Source organism: Hemicordylus capensis, chromosome 5 (assembly GCF_027244095.1).
Source record: "Hemicordylus capensis ecotype Gifberg chromosome 5, rHemCap1.1.pri, whole genome shotgun sequence".
Lineage (NCBI taxonomy): Eukaryota > Metazoa > Chordata > Lepidosauria > Squamata > Cordylidae > Hemicordylus > Hemicordylus capensis.
Window position 1 is genome coordinate 193731580 of NC_069661.1, and position 25280 is coordinate 193756859.

Genomic DNA, 25280 nt, shown 5'->3' on the forward strand with positions numbered 1-25280 from the left:
TCAGAAGAATCGGCATGACAAAAAAGGGGGCCCTGACCATACCCGTGGGCCTGCAAGTAGGCTGCCATCGCGGACACAGGACACAAAGAGTCAGTATCACTAAGGGAAAGGCGGGCAGTGGTCCCCCTTCCTTTCTGATCAGTCTTAGCCTGATGAATCACCAGCTCAACACCCTTATGAGTTATACACACATGTTGGTATTACAGGGCCTGAGCCGTGCAGTATCATGCTTAGAAGTTGCAACAAGTTCACTAACCCAAAATGCACCCCAAAATGCCACAAGAATAGCTGCCTGAAACAAAAAAACTTAAAAATTTGAAAAACATATGGACTTAATATATAATGAGGCGAGTCTCACCATCACAGAGACCCGCCTAGGAAAGGTGAGCGAGGAGAGCGGGCTTAGCCTGCTTTCCCCACACATGAGCAGACAGTCTGCTCTGGGCCGCCGAAGCAGCCACCCACACAACTGCCGGCTCCGTTACAGAGCCGGCGGGTACTGGGGGGAGTGGGGGTCGATTGCCCCCTGGAAGCTCCAGCATGCCCTGCGTGAGTTCTGGAGAGACCCCCAGAGCCGGGAGGCAACTTTTCGCGTTCCCTCCAGGGGTCTCCTCATGAGTTGCTGCGGTGCGGAACCATGTCGCGGCAACTCATGATTGCTTAAACTGGGTTTGTGGAGCGTTCGCTCTGCAAACCCGGTTTAAGTACCGGGCTACTTAAGTGGGTGACCCGCATAAGAACCACCGGGCTCGCAGTCGATCGGGCTAGCCCGATTTTCAACAATAGTGTGATTAGCCTCAATATCTTATCTAATATAGAAGGGGAAATTGGCACCCGAGAATCAGGGTGAGCAGGAGATGCCCTTGCCCAACCCTCAAGAGCACAATGCACCTGAAAGTCAGAGATGGAGTCTGAGAACCTGTTCTTCTTAGCCTGGAAGGTGAGAGCTGCCAACCAGGCACCTATAGACCTAGGCACCAAACTCCGCAAAAGCGTAACCCACTGGAATAGGCCAAATGTTCTCAAAACTGGATGAATTCCAAACTCACGTACTGCCACAGCATAACGTTTCCTGGTGTTAGGAACCAAAGAAAGGCAGATAGCCTGTTCAATTTCTGCCTCCCAAGATTCCACAATTTTACTGGAAAGTCCTCAGAAGCTTCTTTGGCTGTCAGTGTAAGGGGCCAAAAATGCTTCTCCTGAATCCGAGACAAGGCATCCACAATGTTATTGTCCAAACCCAGTACATGGCAAGCAATAAACAAAATATTATGCTGCAAGCACTGTAAAGTAAAATGCTGTACAAGCCGCATGGCCCAAGGATTGCGAGAAGTCCCAGAATTTATTACATGAACCGTGGACAAATTGTCACACCCAGATTGAATAGTATGATTGGTGAACTTGCAGACCCACACATGTACAGCCACTACAACAGGAAAAAGTTTCAAAAAGGTCAGGTCACAAGTAACCCCAGATGTAACCCAATTAGTTGGCCACCTGGCTGAACACCATTTATTCCTAAAAAATAAACCAAAACCCAGTCCACCAGCTGCATCAGAATGCACTTGCTGCTTGGCTTCCAGTAAAAATTTAGAACACCAAAGGGAAATGCCATTAAAATCCGAAAGAAATTTGGTCCAGAGTCTGGCATCATCCCGAATCTCACGGGTAACAGATGCCATGATGAGGGGCATGAATCCCCTTAGTATAGGGGAATTGCATAGATGCCTCAAAAAGTCCCAGGTGCTATAACCTGGCATGCGAAATTCAGATGACCGATAACACTCTGTATCTCCTGTAATGTAATTTTTGGGTTCTAGTAGCCTACCCAGGAGCTAGCCCAATATTGAGACCTTATCAGCTGGTAAGCAGCAACATTGAGTGACGGTATCAATTTTAGTGCCCAAGAAGGTCAGGCATGTAGCCGAGCCTTCAGATTTCTCCTCTGCCAAGAGAACCCCCGGCTCCTGAATCAGCACATATACTAAAATTGGAATGACACAGCGAAGACTAGCATGGCCCATGCACAAGGATGACACGCAAATTCATGAAGTGTTCCACTCCTCCACACACTTGCTGCCGCGTATTCACATTGTGGGCCCCATGAACTTTTTGCATGAAAAGCTAGACCCAGGTACTTATAGGTCTTAACCTGCTCAACCCTGCAATAGAACATAAATTTGCCATTCATGTTCTATTGGTCTCTTGGCAAATACCATCTTTTTGGTCTTTTGTATATTTATAACTAGCGACTCATCATCACAAAACCATGTGAGGTTTCGTAGCACCCTCCTCGTACCAACTAGCATTCAACAACTCTTCCACCAACTCAGTAATATAGTGTCAACCATGATAACCAACTCAAATACAAAAGTTCACAAAGGAACCAATTAATAACTAAGAAAGACAAGCAAAATAAGCACAATACCCAGCTTCATAAAGAGGAGAATCAAACTGAGGGAGAGAAATAACAACTGAGAAACGCAGTAGAACAAAGTACAACAAGCAACAACAAGGACAAAACAACTGTAAGAAAATAAAACAGCAAACCGAAAGGGGGGCAAGATGCCCTTAGAGATGGAAGAGCAGCTTCACTTATAAAAGGCGAACTTTAAACCAAGAATAACAATAAACAAAGAAGCAAGAAGAATGAAGCTGCGTTACAGCAAAACAGTTAAAGATAAAGCAAGTAAGAACAAAAAGAAACCAAACTGCAAGGAAGAGGAACCACTGAGTCACCCACTGGAGCCCTTCTGCCGCTGCAATTCACCATTAGAGAGCGCCTTCTTCTGCATGATCCCCACAGCACATTAAGGTCATCTGAGGAGGTCCGTCTCCATTTACCACCTGTATGTCTGGTGGCAACTCAGAGGCAGGTCTTCTCTGTAGCTGCCCCTGAGCTGTGGAATGCACTCCCTGCAGAAATCTGTAATTTGAAATCATTATTGGCCTTCAGGACAGCCCTCAAGACCTATCTGCTTGGCCTGGGCTTCCAGGGTTTTTAGATTGTTGTAATTGTTTTTAACTTGTAACCTGGTTTTTCAGGGTTTTAAACAGTTCTGAATTTTTAACTTGATTGTTTTATGGTGTTTTATAGGCTGTTTTTAACTGTCAATTGATTTTAATTGTTTTGTTTTTTTAATGTAAACCTCCCTGAGCCATTTCTGGAAGGCCAGTCTAGAAACTGAATGAATGAATAAATAAATAAATAATAAATAAATTTGAGGATTGGAAGGGCTCCATCCATGAGCCCCACCAATAGCCTGATAACCGATTCTGCTACTGCTGCTTTTTTAGTTGCTTTAATTAGAAGTAAGCAGCCCAGAGCTCACACCACGTTGCTCATTCAGAAGCAACTGAGAGCGAGGGCTGCTTATGTAGCCACTCCCAAGCTCTCATTGGCTGGCTTGCACCATGTGATGTGGGAATCAAAATGGCAGTCCCTGTGTCTGGTTCAAGGGCCAGGGGTACAAACCCACCCCCGCCCAACTGCATAATGCCACGGGGAGCAGCATTTCATCCACATTGGCAGATGCGTCACTGCATTACTTGCCCTCTCCCCTTCCCTCCTCCACCACAGGCATGCTTGGAAAGTGTGCTTAAAATAATAGAATTTCAACTTGTTAGTCAGTGAAGAGCTGTTGTCTATTTAAAGTGGCTCACAGTTCTCCAAATACTGAAGCAATTGTTGAAACAACTCTTTATTAATCTTTTCCTGAAATGTTTTCCTACAGCTCGAAATAACTGTTAATTGTTTATTTCCCTAACCCCACCAGTTCATTGTCTTTTTTCTACATTTATTAGCACAATTACCCTGTATTGTGCAAATATGTAACTTGAAAAAAAACTTCGATAAGTGTCAGAGTTCTAATTGATTGTCAATTTAAAAATAAATACACTGCTAAAATTGGTGTTTGGTTACTGGAAATCTAGTGGTGAACATGTGCCCAGATATGGAAGTGAAGAGGCATGGTGATAGAGCTCAATTGCTCAAAGTGTCATTGCACTCATTAAAAGCATACCTCTAAAAAAGACAGATCAGCAGTGCTAACACATCTACAATTAGAAGAATGGACTATTTTTTCATCCTTTCAAACTAAAATATGATTTTCTGACGTTTGAAAAACAATAGGAGCAGCATGGGGAAACAGGATGACAGTGGTATGTTGCCAATATCATGTACACATGCCCCCCCCCCAGCAAGTGAACAGAGGTGACTATTGTGGAGTAAACACTTCATCTGGAAGCATCTTTTTTTGAACTAATCTCATAGACTGACATACTGAGCATGGCTGCACCAGTATAGTAAGAGAACTTCCCAACTAACTGCAGCAGTGCAGCAAAAACGTGGCAATTTTTAATGACCTCCCATTCCCCAGGAAGCTCTCAGCAATACTCTAAAATATGCCCCTGAGGGTTGAGCAGTCATTGGGGACATATTTTTGGGTGGTACAGAGGACTTTCTGGGGAAAGGGAAGGCATAAAAAAATGCTGCTTCCCTCCTGCACTGGTGCCACACTGTGAAGTTCTGTTAGACTCCTGTCTTGCTGCATTCCTTCATCCTTGTTCCATATGTCCGCTGTGGAACTTTATTTGCAACTTATTTTGATTGCTCCTCTCCACTTGGCTCTGTCAGTTCATTCTTAATAGATTCTGATTAAGCTTCTCTTTATTCATGCTTTCTCCTTTTGAGCCTTTGGAGAACCATAGACCCATTCCAGATAGACTGACCAATCTGCCATTTTGAGCTGTCAGCCCTTTTACCCAGGGCAGGCTGTCCTTATGGCATGGCCAACAGGGCAACCACCCCGGGCCCCACTCTTTTAAATCCCAATATAATTAACTGGAAGGGGGCCCCACACTGGCTGATTTGTCCCGGGTACCACACCCCACCAGGGCTCTGTAAGGACAGCCCTGACTCGGGGACTGGGAAACGACCACAATTTAAAAAATATAATTATTGTTTTATTTTGCACTATGTAACTTTAAAGCAGTATCGTGTTAAAAAGCAGACTGTATTTGGGATGTTTATAGAATAATTTCAGGCTGTGATTGTTACAATTTGGAATTAAGCAATATTAAGTGCTGAGCAGCTCCTTGGGTGGTTGGTTTAATGAGAGTAATTCTACATAGGATCTTTAAATCAAACACTTTATTTTCTTTACCATCTCTTTACAATAGGTATAAGACTTTGTAGTTACCACTTTTAGGTTTTTCACTTTATCTCACCAGGTTTCCGATAACCTCAAAATGATGTGCCCTAATATTTCCGTTCCGTTGTTCTTCTTTGCTATGCTTCTTAGGTTTGCGTGTACAGATGAAATGTCCTTTGTGTGACCTTCCAATTTACTTTCTAAGGTTTTAGATGCTATTCCCTGATGCCTTTTGCTTTCCAATCTTAACAGTATCTGTTTCATGCCCAATTCTATTTCTTCCTCTCTACTGATTCCCCCCTCCCTCTCTGCTATTTCTTAAGTTGTTCCCCCTCCTGTCTGGTAGTTGGAAACCTGCTTCCTTCTTCCTTCCTCTTTGCTCTTAAGAAATGGTCATTGCTTAGGATAAATAAGGTGAATTACTAGACTTCAGTTGTCCTTGTTTATAAAAATTAAAAACCAAACTTTTAAAAAACCAACCTAAAGCCCAATATGGTAGTTTGAAATGTCAAACCTTTTGGTGTGTTTTATTGGGTAATAGCATTAATGTCTGAATTAAGATAGAAATTATGGCCTGGGGATTGTACTAGACAAATGTCAGAATATGTGTCTGGGATTAGTTTTAAGGGATTAATGAAATTGCTGTGTTCTTTTGAAAGTGTAGAGGTAATCCACCTATACTAGAAATGAACGCTTTTCTGTTCTTCCTCTTCTACAGTGCCTTGGCTGAAGGAAGCAGTGATTAAAGTAAAAATAATATTGATGAATTGTGATTCAAACCAAATATTTATAATGTTCTAAAATTAGTAAAGAACAGGGAAAATAAAAATATCCATAAGAACTGCTGCCTGTTTATAAAGAGCAAAAAGTTGCATCTTTTGATGCTGGGGGAAAAAAGATGAAAGAGTCTTATTGTTGAGTGATAGTGCTATCTATGGCTCCAGCATTAAATCTGACCTCCCTAATTTCACACACTAAGCAGAACTCTGCCAAAGAGTGTATACACAACAGGAAGCTGCAGCCATAACCACAGCTTCCTGATATCCGTTGGTGTCCCATATACATTGGTGTGTATGGTAATATATATTGCATATTATAGACAATAAAATATATTGTCTGTCATGCAGTTCATTTCAACATGATATAGGAGTAGAACATATATAAATGCAAGATAAACAAAGAGCATGTAAAATCGATGAAAACAATTGCAGATTACAGCAGTGAGAACCAATGCACCCCATGACCAAAGCTAATAATGTTCAAACTGAGCCGCATATGAATACATCAAAAAGACCATCCTACCTACTATCCAAAAGCTTGAATAAAAAAGAGAGTTATCTACAAAAGGCTGGGAGGGAAGGAAGAGAGTGGATCTTCCCTGCAAGGCATTCCACAGTCTGGGGCACATGACTGAGAAGGTCTGCTAGGCCTCCCATTGGCAATAAAGGCCCAAGATGGTACACATGTGCAAACAAACACATGATTGCCTCATTCACATATTAATTTTTTAGGTGTCCAGTATACATAAATATGTAGAGTATGGAGTGCCAGACTTACTCAAGAATGCTAAAGGGTCACCACAAAGTGTGTGCCAAGAGTATGTGTGGCCAGCCAGCGCAATCACTTGATTATGACATGGTTTCCTACTAGGGAATTATTCCTATAAATAACTGTTAATCGGTGCTCAAATGATGATGAAAGGCATGGTGGTCCTTAATAAAATCCACAAGTCCACTGAACCTTGTAAAAAGAAGTCATCACAAAAGTTAAGAGGGCCAAGCTCCTTCTGCTATCCTACCCCAAATCCCCCATAACCAAGGGTGCAGATCGCTCTTGAGCATTTGAGTTCCACTCTCATTTTACTGAACTATCCCACCAAATCTAATAATCCATATACCACCCCCCGAGTGTATTTCTTCCCCCCTTTTTTTAAAAAAAGTGAGAAGTTGCTTCTCAAGCTTTCTCTCTGTCTTCACCCCTGCCTATACATACATGCTGGACATGTGAAACTGGTTGATTGAGTTTGGAAAGTCCAAAGATGGCTGTGTGTAGTGCTGGCTAAATCACTCCTTTCCCATACCAAGTATCATGGAATTGCCATGATTAAAACTTGCCTGATATGCTGGATTTTAGCCTCATTTGCATGGCTTTCATTAGGATTATATATGTAATGGGTCATCATGCAGATGTGTGAGAAAGTGACCTGGTGCCATTAATTTTGAACAGATTGATTTCTGAACAGATAATTTTGAACCTATGACACCTCAGTTGATTTTAGATGTATTTTGTACCTCATTTTGGGCAGAGTCCTGGGTGTAGAAGCTGCAGTGGTATCTGTTTTTTTAAATGGCAAGAACAATAGGACTTTAAAGCATGAGACTTGCATCAAAACTAGTATTGGTGATCATGAATAGTTCTCAGTTTTATATTTCTGCATATATTTTAAACTAAATGGTTGATGCCCAAAGGATTGTTTTTTAATGCAAAATTGCTATATTTAAGCAGAGCTGATTTTTAAAAAATGATTCAGGTACTAAGGGGGAAATGGCAATTACTGGTTAAAATAGTAAATGTTTTGGGTCAGTTGCCTTCTTCCTTTCTTATTCTATTTCCCTCTTTCTTTATCCTGATTGACTCAGGAGTGCCCTTATTACACTCAGCAGTAAATTAATTAGGAGTAAACTCAAGCATGAACAAGTATTCTTTGACTAAAGCTATACGAATGTAATTGTGTTCTGTCAAGTAAAGAGATGACCATCTTTCTAGCTTTTGTATAGCTTGCTTGCTTAATGGCCTTTGGAGTAGCTATCAATCTCCTGGAATTTGCTGGTTACCGCTACCAGCCTGGCTGGGGCTTGAAAGGTGTTTGGCAGAGAAAGCAGGAGAAAAAAAGAGCAGTTGAATTTGGGCAAAATAAACAGCTCGCTGGCAAGAAGCAACCTTGTGGCAACATACAAGGATATATTGCTTCATGCTCCTTTAAAGTCCGGAAGGTTTATGTATGGGTTTCTGCATCTTTCCCCTTTGTTCACGTGATAAACAATTCACAATTCACCATAGGTGTCCCGCCGTAAGGGAACTAACCTTTTTTTAAAAAAACCAGCTATTCAGCTTAATCAAGTAAAGTTATATTATTAAGACCCCTATCCATTTTTGTTTGAGACGCTCTTCCTCCTCCGTTGAATGCCCTTGCCATCATTCAGGGCAGATGAAGGCATGTGAGAGCATTTGCTCTGACGCAGCCAGGAAGGTCCAGTCTGCCTTCAGTGCTCCTTATTCTTCTCTGCTTTTATGCTTTAGAACTGGAGATAATGTAGGCAGGTCACTGGAAAGCTGTCTCAAAGTTTCTATACCAGAGGATAAGAGCTGTTAAGAAGTCATGATGTTGTACAGCGTCTTACTTTTATATCGGTCCATTTTAGTAGTAGTCAGTCAGAAATTTATTATGGTCTATGGTTCAGCAGAAATAGATAGAAAAAGCCATACATACAGACATAACTCAAATTGTACATGATTCAAGTATCTTCTGACTAATACAAATGGCGGCCGAAATAAACTTTGCTAATTTTCCAGTAATTAATTGATCGTGATCTGATAAAAGCAAAGAACTAAACTCATAGGATCTGCCTGGGAATTTGGCAATAATAGGAAAAATAAAATTATTAATATAAGAGCAATATACAAGTACACTGATTCAATAGCACTGGAGTCACAAGGGCAGATTCTGTTAATATAAGGAACATTGCAATATTTCCCCTATAGTAAAGCTTAAGGCCAGGCATTATGATGTGCTAATGTTAATGCTCTCCATTATTTAAAAACTGTAAGATTCTGAAGGGAAGTGACTGGGACACATCTCTGAGGAGTCTACCTGGTAGTCTTATATAATGGAACAGAGTTCAGATCCCTTTGTAGCTCAGTGTCACAGATATACTGCTTAATGACAGCTTATAATAGCCCAAGGATATAAGAAATAAAATGATAGCAAATCCATAAGGGTCTTCTTCCAAAAGATTTGATATGTATTGACCAAGGTTAATGTGCCAAACCCACAAGATAAAAAAATCAGATTTTAAAAAAATGAAAATATACTGCCACGCACAGGCCCCAGTTGTGATCAGGCCAGATTCCAGTTGCAAGACTGAATTTGAAACACAGCAGAGTACTGAATGAATGATTTATATTATAGTCATAGACCAGTGCAAAGTACATGTATGAAAACACAATATAATCCTACATTCAAAACTACAGAACCATCATACATACTCATTGGCATAATCAGTAATAATTAAATAAACACAGGAGAGTACTGAGAAAATTGCCCTAAGAAACTTGGATCACACTTTTCAAGGTGTTTATAATTGTGATAAATACATATTTGCATTCTAAAGAGAAATTGCAGTACCTTCTTTCCTAAAAGAAGAAGAAGAAGTTTAACAGATGGAATGAAGTGTCCACTACACACACACACACACACACACACACACACACACACACACACACATCTGAGAATAGCAGCAACTCTCCCCTGGTTATTTCTATCTACATATCTATATATAATTCTCTAAGGCGTACCCGTGGCTAATCCTGTGCATGGCAGCTCTTGCAAGAGTATGTGAGCAGAAGCACCGTGGTGATTGGACAGTGGAGATTCCATATGTAGATAGGGAGGAGGAGCATGTGAGAGCAGAAACACCATGGTGATTGGGCAGTGGATATTCCATATGCAGATAGGAGGAGGAGCCTGTGATGGTTAAGGTCAGTTGGAATGCAACTGTTACTGGTCGGAAGATGTTCTTGATTGTAGAGGAGATATAAAAGCACTAGGGCAGGGGTCTGCGAAGGGAGGGGTTGTGAGGGAGGAAAGAGCCCCTTCAAGAGAAGGAGGCTGTCACTGTGTGAATTAGATGAGGAAACAAGATGAACAAGATCTGTTAACTCAGGAAGGGAAGGGGGGAGAAAGAAAGAAAAAAAAGAAGGGAGGGGAAGAAAGACAGAGGGGAAGAGTGAGTGGAGGAGAGAGAAAGAGAGAAAAAGAAGGGAGGGGAAGAGAGAAAGAAGGAAGGGCGAGGGACAGGCCATACCTGCCAGTGTCCTGAGGGGAATGAGTGGCCATGGTGGTGCCTATTGGCAGCGAGGAAGGGCCCAGTCAACCGCTGCTGCTGCTTCTGTGGGGAGGAGCAGAAGCCGGGCTCTGGTGAGGGTGGAGAGGTCACTGGGGATAGGGGGCTGCAGCTTGGCCAATAGGCACCAGCAATGCTGCAGCCATGACCAAGAGGGGTAAGGGGGATGGAGTAAAGGGATGGAGAAGTAACCAAGAGGAGTGAGGGAGATGGCAGCAGCGGGATGGAGGAGGAAGAGGAGCAGGAGGAGGAGCAGGAGTGCGGCTCAGATGAGGGTGGAGAGATCTCTGAGGTGAGGGGGGCTGTGGCACGGGGTCAGAGGAGCAATCAAGTACTAGTGCGCAGATGCTCTGTGCGGGTTAAGCTAGTTTTTATTCTTTGCTTTGCACAATCCAAAATCTAGTGGCGTGAAAATATTCCTAAATATTTATTGATCTCTACCTGCTCTATAGAATTTCTGTTAATTGACCACTTATGAATAATCGGTCTCTTAGAATACCATCACTTTGGTTTTCTAATAATTGATGGTCAGGTGCTCATTGGCACAATTGGTAGCTAAAGCATGTTACAACTTCCTCATTCCAGCTTGGGTATGAGACATTACAACCACATCACCTACATATAATAGTATAGATAATGATTTATTAGCTAATAGGGGGGGGATAAAAATTGAGTGAAGAAGTGCTCAACCATCCTAAATAAAAATTAAGCAACAGAAAAATGGTGCTAAGATACCCCCTTGTTTTAAACTCTTCAGAATATGAACCAGGACAGACATATGCACCTGTTGATTACATCTAACTTGCACATAGGTACTATTATAGAAAATTTTAGTAGTATGCAATTCATGTACTTGGAACAGTCTCTTTTAGTGCATTCATAAAGAAACAATAACAAGATTTCCTGCCCCCACCTTCACAAAATCCAGAAGTTCTGTGTAGTAGTAGCAGGAGGAGGAGGAGATATTTGTACAGTGTGACTATTGTAGAAAATCTTTATTTGTGGACTTGCTTGATATGTAAGATGGAAACAGTTGGTGTTAAATGACTCCATATCTTTTTACTCTCTGGTAGTTCTGCTATGCAAGTGCAAAAAAGAGATAATGACTATTGTGTCACACTCTATGTTTGGGCAAATATAATAAATAAGCTTACCACTGTTGTCAAATGCAAACCAAAAGGTGTTCAAGGGCCACTGTACGTCTAACAAGCACTGGTATGTCCTGGGTTGATGCCAATGGAGAGTAACATCATGTCAGTCTCAACTATCATGTAAATTCTGTATGAGCGGCTTGCTGTTCCTAAGGACATCTAATTTTGGCCCAGGATTAATTGGAAAGAAGCAATATCTGCATGTACAGGGCACAATCCAACAGTAATGTTACATATATATATTGGGTCGTTGTCAGCTGTAGAAAGGGAAAGTAGAGAGTAGTGGGCTAGATTGATCAATATTATACCTTGAAAGATGAAAGCATAACATGTTCTGATGTCCCACAGCCAGAAATAGGAGCCCTGTTTCTTTGGGACTCTGATCATGTACCATATGGACATTCTTCCTACACCCTTCTCTAGAGTACAGTTTGCACTCTAGCACTGCGGAAGCATCACTCATCTGCTCTCAGCTGTAAGTGGAATGAAAAATGTGGTACCTAACAAAGGTACCTAACATGGTGATTGATTGATTGATTAAGTGATGTCAAGTCACTGTTGACTCCTAGCAACTGCATAGATAGATTCTCTCCATGATGATCTGTCTTCAACTTGGCCTTTAAGGTCTCTCAGTGGTGCATTCATTGCTGTTGTGATCAATTCCATCCACCTTGCTGCTGGTTGTTCTCTTCTTCTCTGTCCTTCAACCTTTCCCAGCATTATGGACTTCTCAAGGGAGCTGGGTTTTCGCATAATGTACCAGAAGTCTGATAGTTTGAGCCTGGTCATTTGTGCCTTGAGTCAAAATTCTGGATTAATTTGTTCTATGATTCATTTTTTTGGTAAAGGTAAAGTGTGCTGTCGAGTCGGTGTCAACTCCTGGTGACCACAGGGCCCTGTGGTTGTCTTTGGTAGAATACAGGAGGGGTTTACCATTGCCTCCTCCCATGCAGTATGAGATGATGCCTTTCAGGATCTTCCTATATCGCTGCTGCCGGATATAAGTGTTTCCTATAGTCTGGGAAACATACCAACGGGTATTCAAACTGGCAATCTCTGGCTTGCTAATCAAGTCATTTCCCAGTGGTATCTTTTATCCAAAGGGAAGGCGGAATATGCTGACCTGAAAAACTAGAGGAAGGGTCTACTTTAAAATTCATTCTTTAAAGTTAAAGTTCATTCTTTAAAATTGCGCTTGGCTGAACAAATGTTGTTCTTAAATACCTTTTAAAAAAATTAAAGCATTAAATATAATAAGGAAGCAGGCAGATGATAATGTATTGTTTCAGTTGACATCTTTGAGAATGAGTGAGGAGTGAAGGAAGGGTTAATCCTAGACTTTCTCCTGCACTTCCTTTTGGTGAAGTGTAAGCACAATAGTCTTTTTTCCTTGTGCTGTAAGATGTCTTGCTGTTTTGCAAACCTCCTTAGGCTCCGTGGAAGTAAGCGAGATTCCCCTCTGCCTCCTTCCCAGGGGTGTAGCTATAATTGAATGGATGGTTTCAAAGAACCCAGGGCCTCCAGCTCCTGAGGGCCCCTTGCTCCACCCCTCCCTATTTTATTCATAATCTCCCTCACTTCAAGGGGCCTCCAGGGAGAGGGATGAACATGAGGCCCCTCTTTCCTAGCGATGCCTGTGCTTCTTCCACACCTTTTCTGACTTGTGGAGCTTGGAAATAAGCCAGCAAGGTATCTTGTTGCTGTTCAAGTACTACAGTTCCACACAAGTCAGAGAAAGGAGAGAGAATCAGATCACCATCACTTGCCCTGAGCCTGGACAGTCTGTAAAGTAGTGGGACATCTTGCCATTTTGCAAACCTCTTCAAGGTTCAGTGCAACAGGAAGATGCTGAGCTTGCCTCCTTGGATCTCTAAGGTATGCAACAAGCAAAAAATCAAAATCATGATTAATTTATTGCAATACCTATGCTTCAGCATAACAAGGAAGATTAGGGGAATGGTTGTAAATGTAATTGGATGGAACAGAGCTAAGGTGATCTACACCTGTTTCTGTTTCATTGCTCTTCCTTTTTTGTTCCTCTCAGAATAAATGGGCTCCCCAAAACAATGTAGGAGGAAGCAAGACAATGACTTTTGTTGATAATATCCTCTGGATGTCCTTTAAAAAGTGAACGCATGAACATAATTATTCCCAAATAAAGGGCTAGTGTAGAAGCCACACCTGAGAGTAAGAATTTTAAATGTGAACATTTTCGGCACATACTTGCACATAAATATGATTTTAGTCTTTATAATGTTGCTGACTTTTTCTTTTAATGTCAGGTGGATTCTAAGGTCTCTTTGTTCTTATCTTCACTTCAAAGTAAAAGTACATTAGATGTCATAGACACAGTAGGGTTGAAGATGTCAGTATGTTATTAATTCTCTTCTGGCAAGTTGATGGCACCAGTCATTCTGATGAAGAGCTGTGATAAAGTGAAGCGGTTTAAAATTACAGCAAGTTCAAGGTAGAGGCAGTACTTCATTCACAGTATCTTTGGGCAAAGAGCTGAGATGAAATTGAACCTTGATTGATCATTTGTTAATCACAACAGTGATCTGGATTGACACAACACCACAACCTCTCCTTACAAGATATTATGCTGCCATTTGTTACTATGCTGTCAGAATTGCTGCCCCGTGTAATAGACAGACTTCCTCTCCTCTTTTTGTCCTAAACTGTTACTAGAAGTAGATAATATGGGAGTAGAATTTATCAAATTATGACCGATTCTTGGTAGAGGCTATTAAAGCAAGTGCCCTGCTAACACCATGCTGGCTTAGTATATATTGACTTCATACAGATTCCTTGAGATCTCCTCTAGCAGCTTATTTGTTTATACTTACTCTGCCTAAGTGTTGATGGGCCTTTTCTAGAGCCCGCCTTAATGCTCTCCCCTCAATGGCTTTAGAGGGCAGGTATTGTAATATCCTGGTTTCCCAACAGCTATGTCCATGCGGCTCTGATGATATTGAGTCAATTGCTCATGTCCTTTTGTGTTGTGTATTTTATCTTGATCTTCAACCCTTATCTTGATCTTCAACCCTTATTTTAAAAGATTCCAGATCACTGGGATGGATTTTATATTATGTATCTTTTAGTTGATAAAGACTCAAACATCACACACCAAGTAACAAAATTTTGTTGTTTAGACACAAGTCAAGTAAAGTTGTGCCATTCAGTCAATTCCTGGTGACCACAGAGCCACGTGGTTTTCTTTGGTAGAGTATAGGAGGGGTTTTTTCATTGCCATCTCCCACGCATTATGAGATGATGCCTTTCAGCCTCTTCCTGTATTGTTGCTGCCCGGTATAGGTGTTTCCCATAGTCTCGATTCGAACCAGCAACCTCTTGCTCCCTAGGCAAGTTACTTTCCCTCTGCGTCATTAGGTGGCTCACTTAGACACAAGTATTGGCTTAGAATTCCAGAAACAGTATTATGGCTTTTTAGCACCAGTATTTTAGTATTGTTATTTTGTTTAACTACTTTGTCATATGCTTATTGCTGATTGTTTTACTGTCTTGTATACTCTGATCTATGACTGTAATAAGGTAAAGTCAAGGCCATGCTGGCTTGAAGGAACTGGAAATATGATTAAAGTATAATCCTGATTAAGAAATACACCATCCCTTTCTGCTTATTAACTCCCATTATTGTGCTGATATGCTTGCTTCATTGAACAAGAACCACTGGCCATGGTGTCTTAATGTAAACCACCAGTAAAAGTTCTCCAACAGGCTGTTTTGATTGGTTGAGACATTTGGCATTCCTGTACACAGCAGAAGCCTATCGATACAGCTGTGAAAGAAATATCATTGCATCTATTGTATTCATTACTATAGGCACCAGTGGAGATTTACGCAAGACCAGTGTACCATTTTCTTAGTTCCTGGACTTGCGAATACAGGAGGCAGCAGCTGTATAGTTGTGCCAAGTCAGATGTTGCTTCCTCCCTCCATTATGGCTGCATCTCCAAAGCTGCTCTGCACAGCGGAACATCAAATGTCTCAATTGGTCTTTTTAATGATAAGTAAAACAATATTATGCAATATAGTAAAAGACCGAAGATGCATTCTTCCACAGACTGCATATTTTTTTTTATCATTCCATTTCCACTTTAGGTGTCACTCTCATCTTTCTGCTGCCCAGGATGCTCACACACATCAGGGAAATAAATAATAAAACTATGAGTTCAACTCTTGCTTGTCCTGCAGGTACATTTCACACTCGGGGGCTGGGAGGTGCTTGTATGGTGACTGGCTACCTTTATTCCCTCTAATTTTTTTCCCATGTGTGCAAAATAAGTTTTGTTCTGGGTGGCAGTATCAAGGCAGTGTGTACACATGTGCATTCAGAATGGAGCCTTCCTGATTCAGCCTGAGTGGGATCCAAAATGAACTGAGTGGACATCAAAAAACTTTTGTGCATTGCACACCTTAAAGGGAACACTGCTGGCACTCAGCACTCACATCAGAAGCCATGCATGGCATCTTAGACTTAGGTGTGTGAGGACCTTTTAAAAAGTGTTATGAAAGCTTGGACATTAGGTTTTTCAAAACCCTCTTCAGTGTGCTTCTCAACTCTTGACTATTATTGTAGTTACTATTAAATAAGCTTTAACTAATTGTAACATGAATTTTCAGATGTTTGGCAGAATTTCTGAATTATCAGTGTGGTTTATCTAAGAGAATATGCAATCCTGCTGTGTTCCCCTCAAAACGCTGTGGGCAGAGTTATTACTCCTGGGCTCTCCTCTTGTATCTATTTTTCATTCTGTTGTTGGAGCCTAATAATAAATTACCCTGTTGCTATCAGCCAGTGTTCTGTTTGTTCCTATTTCAAATGGGAGAGCTGGAAGGAATCACTGGAATGTTCCACGAAGTGAGTACACTCACAGAAACCATGGCCATTGAAGGCCATTACAATCAGGTGAGGGAAAGCATTTTTGAATGCAGAAGTGGCAAAAGATTACTATACTAATACCCAGAACACTTCAGTTGCTGTTTATAAGAGATGAAGAATAAGGAAGCTCTTCAGATATATGTAGCCATATATACTAAACCTTTAATGAAGAGCAGTAACTTGGAATGCATGGAGTCTTATCATTTCATCATCATTTTGGACAATACACACTTGGAAATAAATGACTATGTTTTTAGCTCTTGTGATAAATGCTACGTTAGCAGACCCATCTGCCTGTTTTTCTGCTGCAATAAAACAATTTTATTTATGGTTAAAATTCTCAAGAACTCTTCACCTAGAAAAATGTTGGCTATTAAGCATTTTGGCATGTTTGACTCTACTGCAACGTACTATGTTAAAAGAGCAATGAATTTGTACTGGAAAATTATTTCCATTTTGGCTATAAGACTGCGGGAAATATCAGTTCTACAGATCAATATACAAACTAATTGTAGTGCATAAAGGGACCAATTATATTTTTTCTTTGGTATGCATCTCAAAATTTTCTATGGCACAACTTTAAATCTTTGCTTTGGAGTCTTGCATATTCAGTTTTGCCTAATATCTTGAGTGAAACTTGAGCAAACAATCTGAATGCTAGGAAGCGTCAGGTGGGGAAGGAAAAATATTAACCTTTAGGATAAAGATATTCAGTCTCTGTGTCTCTGCTCACAAAGGGGATTTCTGATCCTCTGCGATTGTTTCACCCAGGAAATTAAACAAGACTATGTTCGCCAGAAAGCAGTTGTAATGCCTGTGGCTTCTGTTGCAAAGCTTTTGGCTGTAGTGGGAAATTGTTGTTTAGCAAACAGAAGCAGATTTGGAAGTGCGATGGGATGCTGTACAATGATTTGAGCAGAAGACATGCCACAAATGGGAGATTAAGACATAGAGCTCTCTTTGGAAGGTTAATTGTGGAAAATGTTGCCACTTAGTTATAGGCCTAATGTTTTTACCTATTGGGAATAGTGCACTGTTGGCTCATTTGCATTAGGAGGCTGTTCTCATGCGCAGCCTAGCCTAGGCAAGGGATGCCCAGCCTGGGTTAGTCTGTGTGTGAGAACCGCTGGGATCAGGCCCAATCCCAGTGGGCCAGTGCTACCCAATTCTGTTGTTAAACCCACCTCTTAAATGAGGTTAAGGGAGGGAGTGCTCCCTTAACCTCATTTCTCTATTCGTGTGCCGGGGCCGGCTGCCTTCAACCGGTGCTGAAGACTGACGGGACCCTGCACCTGGCGCAGTGCCCTGTGGAATATCCAGGGTCCGGAACAATGAATCCCAGCCCCTGCACTATCGAGCAGCATCTGAGAGTCTGGGCATGTGATGCAGGTGCATAGCATCACAGGATGATCATCTGCAGGGGAGGTAAGCTTTGCAAGGCTTCTTCCCTGCCTGCCCCAGTCACCCTCATGTTTTGATTGTGAGACTGGCCCCAAGATTTCTGATCCTTCCTTATATGAGTTTCTGATCCTCTCTGATCATTCCTTACATGAGTTTCAGTATTATCATGCAGATTGCTTACCTATGGTTAGTAATGTTGTTCCTGGTGACTAGACAAGTATTGGTCTGTAACACATTATATAGGGAACATGACTGTTTAAAAAGCTAGAGCCAGTTTACACCACCCACATTCTGCCAATTCTGGGATTGCAGTTAGTTTAAAGTAAGAAAAAGCTTCACTCTTAGTGTTGCCTATCTGCCTATAATAAGACTCAACTGTTTCTATGAATCGAGATAACTGCCTGCTACTGTTATTACAAGAGCCCTTTATTTTATTCAGGCATCTGGAAAGATGCAAGTAGGGAAAAGTAATATCTAAATCAGCCTCTGGGTGATTATCTAATGGGCTACGAATCTCTTCTCCTTGGTGTTCACCTTTTCCCTTTGTCTGATGTTCTGGTCCTCCTGCAGTAATGTCCTAAGTGAGAACCAGTGGTAGTAATGAGGCTGCAGACTTCTTTATAATTGAATCCTGTCAATGCTGCCTATTAAGTCTGCATTGTGTGTGCTGGCTCATTAGGCCAAGCTGCTCTAATTTTCTTTCTGTCTTGGTGTGTCTTTCTGCCCTTCCCAACATTTTTCCCCCCACATTGCAAATTGTGAATCTGATTTTTATCTCCTGAGATACGAGAATCAGTTGCTAATTACTATTACCAGCATGGCTGGTAACATACTAAGGAAAAAGCACTGAAGAGAGACAAAGGATCTATAGGTACTGCTTGCTGACTTGCAATAGATGGTATATATTAAAATGCATAATTTGCCAACAGAGTGTTTTATTGTTAAATGGACAAACAGATCTAGTTTATTTTATGAAAATTTGCATAGACACATAACGTGTTTCAAACAAAGGAGGCTATAGGCTCACAGGATCAGAATTTTTTAGAACTTTGTCTTGTATTTAATTTGCTCTAAGACACTGGGAAAAGTTGCATTTAGGGTTACTGGTTTTACAACCAGTCACTGTAGTTGGGCTTGTAATAGTATTTTAATGTATCCGCTCTCTCTGTATATATCCAGGCTGTGGAAAGCTTAAAAGCCTCTTGTTTAACCAAGACTTAAAGGCATTAGAGCAGTCCTGGCTGTTGACAAGTGTAATTCCAAATCCAGACCTAAATAACATCAAGACGTGTGGTTGGAAGAAACTAGGGCCAGAATAAATATAAAACCTGCAATGAGGAATTAACTAAAGCGTGAGTATCCCCTATGTGGGTCAATTTCTTAGGAGGCACATCCACTGGAGGGTGAAGGGCTGGGCTTTGATTCGGCTTGGTACCAGACTGAACCTCTTCTCGACCACAAGGTTACACCCGATGAGGGGATGCCTGACAGCCCACCTCAACTCAGGTCGCGAGATACTGAGTGGCGTTCACTGGCATGCATCTGAGTGGGAGCAGATCCAGCTTGAGAGTTGCAAGATCACCAAGCCTTCCTCCGTATTCCCACTCACCACAACAGCCCTCCAGCCCAACACCAATGTGATTAACCTACCCCAACCCACACTCCTTTTCAAAGTGACCAAATGAGCCTCGTGACAACTTCAGCAATCATTGAAATACATCATTGAGAAGTATGCAAAAAAAGACCACAAACACAGCCAGTCAGCTGTGACCAAAAAAATTCCTACTTGGCCCCAAAAGGTGACCAGAATATCCTTCACTGAGTTAAGGCACGGGTGGGAGAGTGCTTGCCTGCAAAGCCGAGAGGAAAGTGACGGAGCAGGCTGCTTATGCAGGCTCTCCTTAATTCTAATTGGTCCATTGGCAATGCGTGCCAGAGGACAAGAAGTGGGGCCATATGTCTGCCTCTCGGGCTGAGCCCACAACTCTGCCCCCTGCTTGCCCAGTACTGTCACTAACGTGCCAAAAGGGGTGGGGAGCGGCTTTGCATTTAATTATTTGTACATCCATTTCTCCTGTTACTGAATGTTCTATCTATTTGTCATATCCTGTATACTAATATCTTTCCCAGGGTTTTGTTTGTTTTTAAGATTTGAGATCCCAGTGGATTGGGGTAAGTGGAGCATCAATAGGTACAGGGAGTAAAGACCTAGGTCTCAGGAGTCTAAGTAGACATGTGGCTTTTCCAGGAGCTTGCAAGGGAACAATGAATGGATGACAACAGAAATGTGGGGGTGAGCTGTGTCAAAAGGAGACTTGACTAGCTGCTGTGCTTGGCAGGATAATCTGTTATGATAACCAGGATCAAGAGCTTTAGTTTGATGTTTAGCATTCCCCTGCTAACTGAACAAAGAGGCAGCTTTTAAAAAGCAATGATTCTCTTTATTGAGCAGGGGGAGAGCAACTGGTCCTATTCAGCTCCAGCACAGCATTCCTCCACTGGCTGTTACTGGTGTCTCTTTTATGTTTCTTTTAAGACACTGAGCCCTTTGGGGACAGGGATCCATTTTTATTTATTTTTATTTCTCTGTGTAAACTTCTGTTGAAAAGCAGTATATAAATATCAGTTGTTGCTGTTGCCATTTTGATATTTCCTTACTGTCCTGGGGCTATTAGCTCAAGTCCTTTCTTTGTAGCTGTAAGGCTCCAGGGAGCATCCCTACTGCTTCCAGTTGAACAGGAACTTGGAGAGCAGGGCTGGAAAAAGAGCATTACCTGTCCTCCTGGAGAAGAGCATACAGGTTAGATATGGTATGAAACAAATAAAGCAGGTCCATCTACCTAGTTCCTTCAAAATGTAATGGGTGTTGTTTTCCCATACTGAGGTGAAAATGAGATGCAAACAGAATTTTAGCATATAAAGCTTAATTATCTAGTTTACAGTTTTCATGGTGATGATAGTGTGTTTTATTGTTTGGAGTTCTGTACCTCTTATCTGTGCCTGATCTTTTTTGCCAGCAACTAAATGCTGTGAAGGGGGTTTGCCTATTGCTGTCGCAAAGCATTACATTCTACAGATATTTCAGGAATGTTTTTCCAGTGTTGCAAGCTGATATCCCAGCCATCTTAGACTGTGGCCAGGAACTCTTCTTTTATTGTGCACCACCTAATAAATTTATTGAAGTGATAGACTAGGTATGGTGTCGTTTCTAGTCCTGTCCCTGCAATCTCATAAGCTCAGTGTGAGTCACAGCAATTTTGCAAAACCTACAGGTCTATAGGCCTTTAATGGACTTGCATCTAATGTGGTATAGTGGATAGTGTGTCAGACTTCGCATGGATTTAAATCCTCTTTCAGCTATGAAGGTCTGTGGGGCCACTTGGCTCATTCAGTGTCTCTCTGTCTAACCTACCTTACAAGGTGTTTGTGAGGATAAACGCGAAAGGCTATGTATCATGACCTCTTTGAAGGAAAGCAGGATACATATTAATAATCAATGCTGCTCCTTAACTCCATTACCGGTCACACTGATAGGGAAGTGAGGGTTTTCTTCTGAACTGGAATCCTGTATTCACCGGAATACAGGGCCTGCTTTTTCCCTTCTGAGGCTTCCTCACTGCAGAAAACAAACGAACATAGAGCTGTTTCCCCATGCCTTATCTAGACATGAATTTTCTGATTGGAAATTGGCATTGGGTAATCACCTTAAGTGACGCAGCAGAGAAATGCTTGACTAACAAGCAGAAGGTTGCTGGTTCGAATCCCCACAGCAGCGATACAGGAAGATACTGAAAGGCATCATCATCTCATACTGCTTGGGAGGAGGCAATGGTAAACCCCTCCTGTATTCTACCAAAGACAACCACAGGGCTCTGTGGGCTCCCGGAGTTGAAATTGACTTGACAGCACACTTTACTTTTACCTTTAATCATATACTTAAGACTGGTGTGTACAGTACAAAAGTAAGGTGCATTATCCTGACAATGCCTACAAAAGTACCATTGTCATCTAGTGTTCATATGTTGCTAACCAGATGGTATTTTTCTGTTTCAGTCAGAAAAATAACCATCTGTCAGGTAACCAGGACTGAGTTCTGAAAGAACATTCATATCTAGATTCTGCCCAGGCTCTACCTTGACGGGCAAATACAGGCCCTAACCTGGCCAGCCAGACTCTCACATATTTGTTTGTTGTGATCCTCATGATCAGCCTTTTGCAGAGTCCAGTTCCCAGCCATGTTACCAGGCGGGCCAATATTTTTGAGGTAAAATTTGGTAATCCTAATGTGAATGCTGCTGAAGCAGATGAATAAAGAAGGTTTGATGAAATAGGAGTGCAAATGTATCTTATTATTAAGACAGATAAATAAAAGCAGCTGGGAAAGCAAGTACTCTTTCCACTTACTAAATTTTGTTTCCCATTCACCTCACCTAAATGGTTTCCACTCTGTCTCTCCCACATAGAAACAAAGATATGTAAATTACTGTAATAGAACAGACAAATAATTTTCCCTGGACATATGCAGCTGATTGCCATTGTATTCAGCTCATTCTAATGGACATAGAGTTTTCTTCCTCTGTAATATAGGTTAACATAATTGGCTGTTGTCCAACAGTAGGTTTGGATTTATTTATTTTTTAAATTGTCTTTCAAAGTTATTTTTACCATTTTTCTGGATATTTTTATTTCTTTTACTATGGCTTAATGTAAGAAAGAGTATTTCTCAATCTTTGCATAGTACAGTGTTTCTGTGTCTGCATAATGTGTAGAAAGACATTAACATGTAAATTTGAATAACTGTTTGCAGCGTAGTAAAGTTCATTGCAAAAGGTTAATAAACAACAGCTGTGCATTTGCTGTCCAAAAGATTGCGCTGTTTTGCACAGGCAAAAGTGTGCACCCAGGTTCCCTGAATGACAAGAGAGAGCCAGAATCCCTAAAAAGAATGCAGCCTATTTGGCTACTATTTGGAATGCATGCTTTTCTCAAAAAGGAATCAAAAAGAATGGACTTTGATGCTCCGCAGTCTTTTGGAGCATTTTCTCTTCATGGAGACAGAGAAGGAAGAGATCCATGTGAGTTTAAAGACAAAGAAAGGAAGCTTGCTCCCTCACATTTTAACATTCTGCTTTTTTTCCAGCCTCAAAGCAGAGATGAGGGTGAAAGCTACAGAGCAGCACCCTGAGGGTACAGCAGCAAATCTCTGAAATCGGCAGGCTGAGGCTTTGAATTGGATTCTGCTGACAAACTTGATCCTTCAGTAACTCCATTTTGTAAGTGGAAAAATAATAATACCCTATTTCCAAAATAATGATGTGTGTATGCAATATGGCTCATGTGTGCCTATGCTCATCTCTGTGTATTTACAGTACATATATGGAGACTCCTCTGCATAGGAAGTGAAAACCTTTTAAACATGACATTAAGCAAATGGATAGCCTAGGTTACATGGTTTAAAATTTAATGCATGCAATTTTATGGCTGTTTATGGGGGAGGTAAGGCAATGTGTTAAAGTGGTATCTTGAGAAATTATGTTGATGCTTTGTATTGTGTTTGATGTACGTTACCTAGTCCCATGCTTTGTGTTTCAATGGGCACTGTCAGTCCACAGTCCTAATTTTGTTGCAAGAATATGAAAATACTGAAGTCAAAATCAAATGATATTTCTGGAAATGTCAGTCTCATATTTCTTAGCACATTTATATAACCAGGATTCCTTTATTAGAATGCTTTGGGTCTGAGAGTCTTTTGTTAAGCTTTGGAATAACTTGACTAGATTTTTCTTTCACTAGTGTAATCCTGGTGGTAACTTTGATTTATGAGGTACTATTTGCAGGTCAGTCCATAGAAGATGTATATATGTATTGCTGGATTTTTGGACAACTGCAGAGACAACGTTCAATTACTTTTTGAACGTTGAAATCCTTGAAGTAATCTCTAGTGTCCCAGCAAGTTAGAATAACCTGAGGCTATTTTAATTTCTATCAGCAGCTCATAGCCTAGACGTTTGCTAGCTATCCTAGTGGTCAGGAATCATCTTGTGATTTGGCTTGATAGCTTACTCAATTACATGTTGTTGAACAGGAGGAAATATATATATATATATATATATATATATATATATATATATATATATATATATATATATGGATGGTTCAATACTGACAGGAATTCTCAGGCTGTTCCCTTACCCATCAGATATCCAAAGTAGCTTAAAATATCCACAGCTGGGGTGACACTAGGATGAAGATAATAAAAAGATGGCACCTTAATTGGAGCAGCAAAAAGAACGCTGTCACCATCTGGTGACAAAACTGGACGGTACCCAATTGTGTGCCACAGGGGAGGAGAGCTTGTTTAGCACAGAGGGCTACATTAGGAACACACAATTAGCTGGAAGGCTGTGGCAAATTTGCATGTTTTATTTACACATAATTAACACAATTTGCATAACATTTGTAAGGACATTGTGAATTCAGGCCACAGCTGGTGGACGTGTTGCACTTCTACTGTGATGACATTTGAGCTGTTCCCATTGAGAGATTGGCGACAACAGATTTTAGGATGTCTCTTACAGATTATCGCCAATGAATGTCGATAGTAGAGTAGTCTTATTTTCTACCAACAAATAGATTTGGGATTCAGCAATTAAAATGTTGGCTTACAAATGGGCTCCAGGAAAGAGTTTAGTCTGTATTGTACTGAATTACTGTGTCCAGAAAATAGCGGCAGAGATACATTGTGACCTTCTGTATTACTATCAAATGTTGACATTCTCCTTAGCTATGGAAGAGCCTGTTTGAATGTAAGGAATTATTTCAGTGTAAAGAATACAGAACATGTAGATAGTAATATGTTGTTTAGGTAAATAGCAGATATGTTAATTAAGGAGTACTACTTAGTGATGTAGCGGGGAAATGCTTGACTAACAAGCTGAAGGTTGCTGGTTCGAATCCCCGCTGGTACTATATTGGGCAGCAATGATATAGGAAGATGCTGAAAGGCATCATCTCATAATGCTTGGGGGGAGGCAATGGTATACCCCTCCTGTATTCTACCAAAGAAAACCACAGGGCTCTGTGGGTGCCAGGAGTTGAAATCGACTTTCATTACTTTACTTTCATTATCATAACTGCATCTTTGTCTCCCCCGCTGCCACACAATTGTTTAATTCTGTGCTTCATGTGACATTTGGTTTGGAAAGTAATGTTTGGAATTGTGAAACATCCAGCATCCACTTGTAAAAAATGTATTATTTTAGACACTGAGCGTAATCTACCTTTCTTCTGTTTGATAGTGTGCAATTATCAGTTATAGATTATTGCCTCAAGAAAAGGCTGCACAAACTTCAGATCATGAAAATGGAGATTAACATGTTGGTTACTGTGAATAGCTTTTTGACCCCAACAGGCTATCTAATTGTTTTGTTACTTTCAAAATTGATTGTCAGCATAATGCTCTTCTTTTTCTCTACTTTCCCCAGCACTTCAGCAGTTGGGTGCCCTATGTTATTCCTCCTCTTTCCTCCACATATTAATTCCATTGCCA

General features: G+C 41.0%; 1 protein-coding gene and 1 non-coding gene across 12 annotated transcripts in view; both read left to right on the forward strand.

The window, feature by feature from the left end:
- NAV3 (neuron navigator 3) overlaps positions 1-25280 on the forward strand; it is an 840967-nt gene that overhangs the window by 142955 nt on the left and 672732 nt on the right. For 7 of the 11 annotated variants that reach the window (XM_053252192.1, XM_053252184.1, XM_053252189.1 and 4 more), the window contains one exon: positions 22872-23004. The exons of 3 other annotated variants lie outside the window; for them this stretch is intronic. The gene's annotated coding sequence lies outside the window, so the exon portion shown is untranslated. Of the gene's footprint in view, positions 1-15571; positions 15643-22871; positions 23005-25280 lie in introns of those variants that run through there. One more of the 11 variants, XM_053252191.1, reaches the window with a different exon arrangement.
- On the forward strand, positions 1964-2067 carry LOC128328583 (U6 spliceosomal RNA). Its single transcript, XR_008309313.1, has one exon. It is a non-coding gene; the product is annotated as a U6 spliceosomal RNA (small nuclear RNA).